Source organism: Stenella coeruleoalba (genome assembly GCF_951394435.1).
Source record: "Stenella coeruleoalba genome assembly, chromosome: 8".
Taxonomy (NCBI): Eukaryota; Metazoa; Chordata; class Mammalia; order Artiodactyla; family Delphinidae; genus Stenella; species Stenella coeruleoalba.
The window spans coordinates 40,211,619-40,220,756 of NC_137154.1; the positions used below are offsets into that span (position 1 = coordinate 40,211,619).

Here is a 9,138-nt window from a genome sequence, read left to right on the forward strand (position 1 = left end):
GCATCTCAAGTAGTCTCTTGAGTCAGACCATCCATGCTCTGCCAATAACTAACTGTGTGATTTTAGTTGTATCTCCAAATCGTAGTGTTCTTATCTATAAATGGAATAATAATGCCTACCTCACAAGTGTGGATAAGTGAGGTGATCAGGTAAAGTGTTGTGCACAGAGTGCTCAATAAATGTTAGTTAGAAGTACTGTATGATATCGCTTACATGTGGAATCTAAAGAAATTAAACCTATAAAATCAGAGAGTAAAATGGTAGTTACCAGGGACCGGGGATGGAGGGCGGTGGATAAAAGTGATGACGTTTAAGGGTACAAACTTGTAACCAGCAGTAAATAAGTCACAGAGAGCTCACACACAGTATAATGAATACAGACAATAATATTGTATAATAATATTATATATATATATATATAGCTACATCAGCGATCCTATTACAATATATAAATGTATCAAAGTAACATACTGTACACCTTAAACTTATACAATGTTACATGTCAAACTTATTCAATAAAAATTTTTAATTAAAAAAATTAAAATAAAAACGAAAGCCTAAATCTTAGTTGGTATTCAGTTACAGGTGAGTTCTGAGTCTGGGTGGCAAGGGTAGCCTGTGAATTCTGGGGAGGTCTGACCACTGAACCATCTAGGTGAGGTGTTGAGAAGCCTGAATCACCATACTTTCCTGGTCTTCTAACTATTCAGTCAGCATTGGCTAGACTGCTACTGCAAACTCATCCTGGGTGTATTTAAGAGACATGGGACTTGGTTCAAGCTAAAGTCCTCATTAGCACTTGGCCTCCACAATTTGTGGAACGCATTTACAAAGATGTTTTCTGGTGCAGGCCACACCACCAGCTGCCTCTCTTGAATGGACAGGAGGAAACCCTCCCAAGAAATGTCTAGAAGGAAGGCTCCCTTAATGTTTACCCCTGGCTACCTCAGCACACCAACCCACATGCACCTATTCTGGGCAGACTTGGGCACACACAAACATGGAGGTGGCAGTTAGCATCCCTCAGAGCTGTATGACATTCATTTGTGCTGTGCAGAAACTGCAGAGGATACTCACTAAGGCATTTAGAGATTATTTCCAATCACTTCCAAGGATAAACCAGCAGTATAAATAGCCATGTCCTAAGGCAGACTCACAGATGCCTCTGAGTCCTCCAGGGCCTGAGCCAGATGAAAAAGGCAAGGAAAATGCTTTTTCCATCCCAAGGACTTTACTGCCATGAAGTTCCAAGTAGAACTGGGTTGACTGTTCTCTGATAAAGAATACAGAATAAAAGCTTCCAAAGTGACACCAGCTTGAGTGCAATCACTCGCTCTTAAACTTGAGATGCAAGTTCTCAGGGATGCTGTTCTCATTTTTTAAATAGAAATTTAAACAAATGAGAAAAAACAGTTGCCTCAGCCCAAATCCTTCCCAGAATCCTTACCAAGGAGCCTGGGTCTCAGTAAATTAAGAACTGCAGCCTGTCAGAGGCAGAAGGATCCTCAGACAGCATCCATTCCATGCCCCTCATTGTATAGCAGAGAGGTTGGGGCCAGAAAAGGGGTCTATGTATGGTGTACAGCAGGTCAGGAATGAGACCACAGCAAGAAATCAGGTCTCCCCACACTACTATGATGCTTCTCAACTGCACCACTCCATAGGCGTGTACTGACATAGCTCAAAAACTGCAAATTGTGAACTCAAATTATCTGAACCACTTGGGAACTGTGGGTATCAGATGTTCTTCTCTTGCCCAGATGTTGTTCAACGTGTTAGAGGAAGGTCTCAGGAGATCTTGTGATAAAGTGCCTTCACCACCCACAAAGCCCATTAACAATTCCCAGGAAATAAAAGTAGAATCTAGGTTATAAAGTCCAACTTTTTTTTTTCCTTTGTGCTTAGTCTAGTTTCACTTGCTCATAGGGTGCCAAGTGCAAAGGCCTTGCACCCAGCCCTTCAGACCAGAGTTCCCCATGCGAAACGGCTGCACCCAACACCTCAGAGATGCTGCACCCAGCACTGTGATCTGGAGCTGAGAGCACAGCTGCACCTGACCCATCAGATCTCCGCCTTCTCCTCACTGACAAGAACCCTACAGAGCAGCTCCACCAACAGCCTTTCAGAGGGAGCATGTGCTCTAGAGTACGAGTTTGCAACTCTCCATTATTTGACCAAAGAATAAAGCTTTCCTTTGCTTCTGAACCAAACTCAGTCTCGTTCTATTGACTCAAATGACACTGGGCAGAAGGACCCTTGTGGGAGCTGATTTGGGAGGGTCGGTAACAAAATTTCGGGCAACCATGAAGGGACAGACCTTGGACCTTTTGCCTGCACCTATCCACTAGGCTCCAGACTGGCCCTGGCTCCAGCAGGACGACAGTGGAGGCTCTGGGAGGTTCACATGAGGATGAATGACTCTGATCTTTGAGTACACTCTGACAGAACGGCGGCAGCCTTCAGCCAAATTCAGAGCAACTGTGTCCAGCAACCCAATACCTGGGTGTTGTGCATGTGCAGCGTAGCCCCCACTGTCATCTGGACTGCACCCCCTTGAGGGGATAACACTATGGCATCAATGGGGATCGGAGACTGAAACTAATGCATGTATGCCCACTGCCTCTGGCTGGCCTTCCCACAGTGCCAGATGCCTGGGGATGGTGCAGACCTGTGGACAAGAGGGAGCCATGACAGTCTTGCCCACTGTCTCACCGGTAGTGCTGCCCTCTTGTCCCCTTTTCAAGGCAGTAGTGGCCACACCAGGGCTTTTGCCTTCCTTGCTGACCTCCAGGAGTCAATGGTAGCATTCTCTATAGTCACTTTCAGTTTAGAAAAAGAGAGTGGCCAGTTCCATAAGCCAAGAGGCAAGACTGGGAAAAGGCCCAGGTAATGAGGACCACCTGACAAAATGGAACAAGGATGCTCCATCTGAGTTCAAGAAAAGGTACCAGGGTGCCCACACACAAAAAGTTTCCAAAGTAGGTACAGGACCAGTAACTTGACCTCTTCTGATAAGTGCTAGTTTCTCTGAAGTAGGCTGGGGAGCCCTGTGAACCACTTGCATGGCCAGGAGCCCCATTATCAGTAAGCCCTGTGAGCTTCAGGCAAGAACAGGAGACACCCACCACCAAACCTCTCCTCTCCTCTCTGCTTGTGAGGTGAACCTTCGATGATTCTTTACCAACTGAGGTTCCACATGTTCTCCTCCAGGTATCAGCACAGCACTGCAACTGCCCTTTGATTTGGAAAGCACCCCGTGGGAATTCCTCGTTTTTAGTTCTCACCTGGGAGGAAGTCCAAAAACTCCTCCTTCTCCACTGAAAGGAGGAAAGAGAATGCCTCCGCCTCAGGCAGCTCTGCCACTCCCTAACAGACCAAGTTGGTCAGAAACTAACGTAGCTAAGTTGCTCTGACTCACAGGCAATCCCATCTAAACTCTGGTGGGATATTCTGACTGAGGAGGGATTAACTATCTCAAGCACAGGCCATTACAAATTCAAGGGCGACCCACAGTTGTATCAGAGTCCACGTAATTTGGACGCCTCATTTTGGTCTTTTGAGGAATCCATTAATAGTCTGGTGAGGGTTCCAAATTTCCCAGAGAGGAAATATTATTTGGGGTCAAATTTTGTGGCACTTGCATACCAACAAACCACTCCAACTTCCCGCCTACTCCCCGTAGTTTGAAACGAATCCAAAACAGAACCTCTAAGGTAGGGGGAACCAAATATCCAGCACACCAAAGGATAGTCCGTTAGGGTACATCCTGCAGAACTGGAAGTTTTTCAGGTATCATCCCCTGACCCTCTCCACTGGGAGGCCTTGTTGGGCACTGCCCCTGTTATACAGGGCCTAATGGACCAGGGCCTTATTAGACCATGCCAATCCACCTGTAATACCCCCATTCTCCTCATAAAGAAACCCAGTGAGGAGTACTGGATGATACAGGACCTCAGGGAAGTCAATGAAGCCACCAAGGATATACACCCCGTAGTCCCTAATCCCTATACTCTGCTGGCAGCTCTAACATCCACCAGGACCTGGTATTATGTATTGAATTTAAAAGATGCCTTCTTCTGTATTCCATTAGCCCAGAGTCACAAGAAATATTTGCTTTTGAGTGGCAGGACCCAAACACGCAACAAAAACAATACTGCTGGACAGTTTTGCCCCAGGGGTTAAAAACGTCCCCCACCATCTCTGAAGAAATTTTAGCTAAAGACCTAAAAGATCTACACCTGGAGGAGGGAACCAGCTATTCTGATGGTCAGCTCTGCTAAGGAGGCCTGACAAAAATACTGTAACCACCCTGAACTACGTAGTTGATAAAGGATATAAGATGTCCAAGAAAATGTCTCCAATATCACAGAGTAGGGTGACCTTCATTCTCACAGAAGGTCCAAGAAGCCTACCCCAGGAAAGGAAAGAAGTAATTTGCAGCCTCACCCTCGTAAAAGTGGAAGATGGCTTAGGGGTTTCCTGGGGATGGCCAGGTTTTGCCACATCTGCATCCCTAACTATGGTCTAATAGCTAGGCTTCTCTATGAAAAGTTGAAAGGAAAGGATGATGACCCTTTTGAATGGAATTCAGAATGTGAAGGGGCCTTTCAAGAATTGAAAAAGCAATTACTTCAGGCCTCTGCCCTGGTCCTCCAGATTTAGCTAAACCCTTTGACCTTTACATTCTAGACAGAAAGGAATCACCCTTAAGGTACTAGCTCAAAAAGTGGGATACCTTATTAGCTCAAAAACTGGGACTGGTTGCTTATTTCTCTAAACAATTAGATCAAACTGCTAAGGGATGGATCAAACTCCTATGGGCAGTAGCAGCTACTACAACCTTGCTAAAGGAGGCTGAAAAGTTAATGTTTCGTCAGCCAACCACTATATAGACTCCACACCAGGTTCACGCTTTAGTAAGTTCTAAGGAAAAGAATGGCTATCCCCCAGAAGTTCAATTCAAGTTCAGGATGTGCTTTTAGACAACCCAGTAGCTGCCATAAAAACCTGTCACAGGCTAAATCCTACCACCCTGCTACCCACAGAAATGGGGACCCTGGAGTATGATCATACAGAAACAATGGACACGATCTATTCCAGTCACCCCATCTATTTCTGATCTAGGAAGTGAGCCTCTCCCAAATGCCAAAAAAGAATGGTTCACAGACGGGAGTTTTATGAGAGAGGGAAAAAGGCTGACAGCATATGCAGTAACCTCCCAGACCCAAGTCATAGATGCAAGAAGCCTACCCCCAGGGACTTCAGCCCAAAAGGCTGAGGTGATAGCCCTCACCTGAGCCTTAGAGTTCAGGACAAGGGAGATCTTAAATGTTTACACTGACTTCTGATACGTGTATGCCATCCTACAACCACAAAGGGCTATTTAGGAAAGAGGTATGCTTACAGGGGAGAATAAACAGGTAAAAGTGGTTTAAGCATGTTGAAGCTCTTAGAAGCAGTGGAGCTTCCAAAATAGTGGCAATGATTCATTGTTGGGGTCACCAAAAGGGGGATGCAGAGGTAATGAAGGGAAACCAACAAGGCAGAGGCAACTGCCAAAAGGGCAGCCCTAGAGCCAGTAACTTGGCAACTACCGCTCATATCTAAGAGGCCAAATCCATCCAATTATCCCTCAATTTACACAAAGGAAGAAACAGACAAGCCCCAAAACAGGACTTCAATAAAGATCTAAGAGGCCATGGGTGGCTGGTTAATGAACATGGGCAATACTTCTTTCCCCAAACTGCAGCTTGTCAAGCCATCAGAGAGGCTCATCAAGGAACTCGCTACAGGAGGGAAGCTCTGTATAATTGGTTAGTTGAGGTCATGGTAACTCCCGGTATGAAAAGTACTGTATAATCAGTTGGATAGTTGAGACCTGCCCCATCTGCACAATGAACAACCTCAACACCAGACGCCCCAGAGGCTCCCAGATAAGCCCCATTCAGACCAGAGGGACACATCCTGGGGAAGACTGGCAGATTGATTTCACTGTCATGCCAAGAGTACTGAGCAATTTCAGGTATCTCTTGGTGCCAGTGGACACATTTTCAGGGTAGGTAGAAGCATTCCCCACTAGAATTCAAACAGTAGCCACAGTGGCTAAAGTATTACTAAAAGAGATAATCCCCAGGTTTGAGCTCCCAGGATCCCTACAAAGTGATAATGACCCAGCATTTGTGCCACAAGTGACAAAAAGGATAACAAGGGCACTGGGCATAAAATGGACCTTGCACTCAGCCTGGAAACCCCAGTTGCTGGGGAAAGTAGAGAGATCTAATCAGACCTGAAAACGAACCTTAGTCAAGCTATAAGCTGGGAGACTCAAGAAAACTGGATTAAATTGCTTCTAACTGCATGCAGCTAGCCCCAAGAGGTAAGTTAAAGTTAAGTGCATTTGAAGTCATGTATGGCAGACCTATTCCCAAGCCCAAGAGAAGAGACACATTAGCCCCCTTGAAATGGAACAACCCAAGTATACCCTCCAGGTAGGAGAAACCACGAAAGCCCTCACGTAATATGATGATAAGGTGCCGCCTGCACCCACCGACCTGGCCCTCCACCCCTTCCCCCCGGAGACTGGGTGAACCTAAACACCCGGAAAACTGGCAACATGCAAGATCAGCTCACTCCTAAGAGGACCGGACCCCACTCAGTGATCCTCACCACCCATCCTGCCCTGAAGCTGCAGGGGTCACTCCACGGGGGCATCACACTTGAGTGAGGGGGGGGCCCCTGACCCCCAACCTCAGAGAGACAACCTGGGGCAACAGACCCCCCCGACTCCTCGTGTGAACCTCTCTCTGACCCAAAGCTTCTCTCCTGAAAAACCACAAAAGTGTGACCAGGGATATTCAGCCACGGCAGAGTCTCGACATCAGGGCACACCTGTACCTACAGGCAAAGACCAAGAAACCTTTATTGGTAGGAAAAATTTTAGTGCATGACCATTATTCTCTTGCTAACATTTGGGCCACGCATCCTAAACTGTCTGGTGTCCTTGGTCTCCAAAGTTTAGAGTTTCTAAAACTCCAAACGGTGGTCGCTCAGGGATGCGAACAGCCCGGGCGGAGGCCTGTGACAATGATGCATGTGTAAAGGCAGCTGGGAGAAGCTCTGCTCCTCCACCCGCGGTTATGACGACGCCCCAAGTCACCCGGAAGCAGTTACAGACGGACCCGCGCTCCTCGGCGCCCCTCAAGCGTGAGGAGCAGGACAAAAGACAGACGAGGTAAATTAACAATTCTCGAGAAATAAAAATAGAATCTGGGTAATAAAGTCTAACCTTTTTTTCCTCTGTGCTTCATCTAGTTTCACTTGCTCACAGGATACTCCATGAAGAGGCCTCACACCCGGCACTTCAGACCAGAGTTGCCAGGGTGAAACGGCTGTGCCGGCGCCTCAGCTTGTGACCGACTGCAGAAGCGCTGTGCACCACACTGCGATTCAAGATGGTGGCGGCGGCGGCAGCGAGCCGCGCGCAGAGAGGCTGCGTTCGGCACTGCGAGCTGGAGCACGAGCAGCACAGCTGCGCCTGCTCCGTGAAGCTCCGCCCACCCCACACACTTGAACCCTTTAAAGCAGCCCTGCCCACGACGTGCCAGGTACTATAGAGGGAGAGCTTGCCCCTCCCCATTCTTTCATAGAAGAACAAAGCTTTTCTTTGCTTGTGAACAAAACTTGGTCACGTTCTGTTGGCTCAGATGACACCAGTCAGGAGGACCCTGTCGAGGACCGACTCAGAAGGGTCAGTAACACCTCTGATGTGAATAGAAACGTGAACTGGGTGAATTTGATGGTCTGTGAATTTCAGGAAGCCGTGTACCTCAGGAGTCAGGCAGTTTCTGGGGTGCCTCCAGCCATCTCTCATTACCTTGCTGCTAGCAACCTGATGCCAGCCACCATTATATCTAGCCTCAATGTCTTACTGTGACACCACCCAACTGGTCCCCTGCTTCCACCCTGGCCCTCCTACAGCTGATTCTTTAATCAGAGTGGTCCTTTTCAACATAAATCAGCTGTGTCACTCCTTCACTCAAAATCTTCTTGGAGAAAGCATTCTTTGGTCGTGTATATCCTGGTGGTGGATGTGCTCCTTTGCTAGGATATATCCCCTTTTATGTTGATAGTTTGTGTATAAAAGTCAGATGTTTTCTGAGCCTGAGCTGGCAGTCCTCCCCTTTACCTTCCTTCCTGCTCATTACCTGATGTCTAACCAGCCCAAGCCGAGACTGTCCTCAGTGAGTTGAACAGAGGGGAAAAAAACCTGGGCTCCAGCTTTTATGACCGTATTTAATAGTGTCGCCCTTGGAGCCCATGGCATCTATACAATTGAAGAGAATGTTTCCAATATCATTAAACCTAGAGATTGTCCTCTTCTGCCTAACAATCCAGGAAAACTTATAAAAGTTCCACTAGCGCAGAGCAGCAAAAAGAGAGACCCAAGTTCAGACTTGGGCTTCAGTCCAGCAGATGAGAGTGAAAGGAAGAGAGAGAAGGACAGAGATGTTCCCACAGTAATAATAAGCAGACATTTTTCAGAAGGCGATCGCTAACAGAGAGCAAATACTTGAAATTCTAACATTGCATGGATCTGTGCAGCAGAAAAATCCAGAATAGGAATGGCCATGACTACATCTAGAAAGTTTAAGCTGGACATAAATTGAGGAGTTGGGGGCAGAAGAACTGAGAATTATCTGCAGTCAACAGCCATTTCGATTACAATGAAGCAATAATTTCAGCCAATATGGTAGAAGACATAGAACAGGAAGGAGTGCTGAAGAGAATGGAATAAGAGGAAAGCAGGTTGATAAGGTCAGGGTGCACATGGTGACAAACCAGAGATATGTTGGTTTACCCACAATTGGCTAAGGGTTCCCCCAATACCGTAATGAGAAGGGATTGGTGGTAAAACCTCCACCACCTTGAACTTTAGTAGATCCTTCAGGAGTAATGATCCTTCAACTGTGTTGCTTCACTGGAGATGCTTGATGAAATGCAAATTCCTGGGCCTGCCCAGACCAACCAAGTCACATCTACTGGGATCTATTATTGTTAATAAGCAAACCAGGTGTTTCTGAGGCAGCTGGGCTTTGTGTTGGTTGTCAGCGGATCTCACCTTGGAAACCTTTGCTCCTC

The 9,138-nt window shown here is 46.9% G+C and overlaps 1 long non-coding RNA gene across 4 annotated transcripts in view; it reads right to left on the reverse strand.

Moving 5' to 3' along the window:
* LOC307190202 overlaps nucleotides 1-7,438 on the reverse strand; it is a 468,185-nt gene extending 460,747 nt beyond the window's left edge. For all 4 annotated transcript variants that reach the window (XR_013829439.1, XR_013829440.1, XR_013829441.1 and 1 more), the window contains exon 1: nucleotides 7,286-7,438. This is a non-coding gene — a long non-coding RNA (uncharacterized lncRNA). The remainder of the gene's footprint in view (nucleotides 1-7,285) is intronic.
* Nucleotides 7,439-9,138: the final 1,700 nt, after the last annotated feature.